Consider the following 872-nt stretch of genomic DNA (forward strand, 5'->3'; position numbering starts at 1 on the left):
TCTGGGTGACAGAGTGAGACTCCAACTCAAAAAAAAAAAAATTGTGTACTTATTCTTACATGTTTAAACTTCAGTCACTTTCAAAATACTATATGTTTGATGCAACAAACCTATCAAGATGCTTTCTCCACTGCTCAGAACAGTTTTTGAACTTGTTGATTTTGATGCCGTTTAGTGCTTCTGACGTTTTTTGTTTTACCTCTTCCACAAGAGCAAAGTGTTTCCCTTTGAGGACTTTTTTCATCCGAGAAACAAACAAACAAAAAAAAGTCACTCAAGGTGAGATCAAGTGAACAGCACAGGTGGGGCACGGGAATCATGCCACCGTTTTTTGGTCAAAAACTGCTGAACACTCAGCGAGGTGCGGGCAGATGCATTCATAAATAAGCCGTCATGAAATGAGCAAGCACACTGAAAGGATAAAAAAAAAAAATTCAGTGAAGCTGAATGCAGCCTCTCACAACAATGCTAGCTAATACACTGATGCTGATAGAGTCTAGAACACTTACCTATTGGAGGAAGGCTGCCCTCCAAAAAGTAATTCAGGGTTTTTTGGGGTCCCCCCTTGTATATACACATCCTACTAGTTCTGTTTCTCTGGAGAACACCAATATAGTGTTAAATGCTAGAATGGTTAAAGAGGGTACAGATTTTGAAAAAGCTGTTCTATTTGGCAACTAGGAGGAAGACAGCCATCTTCCCAGCATTGAGGGTCATCGCTACATTCCAAGGAGAGTTCATGGAGGGAGAGGGAAAAAAAGGCAGAAGAAAAAGTGAAAATTCTGTGCTGGAGAGGAACATGAGGTCTGAGGCCTGGGGGAAGAACTGAGCATTAGGAGAGGGATTTTTTTTTTTTTTTTTTGCCTGATGTA

The sequence above is a fragment of the Carlito syrichta genome, unplaced genomic scaffold, assembly GCF_000164805.1.
Source record: "Carlito syrichta isolate Samal-C Ts95f unplaced genomic scaffold, Tarsius_syrichta-2.0.1 Scaffold308976, whole genome shotgun sequence".
NCBI lineage: Eukaryota > Metazoa > Chordata > Mammalia > Primates > Tarsiidae > Carlito > Carlito syrichta.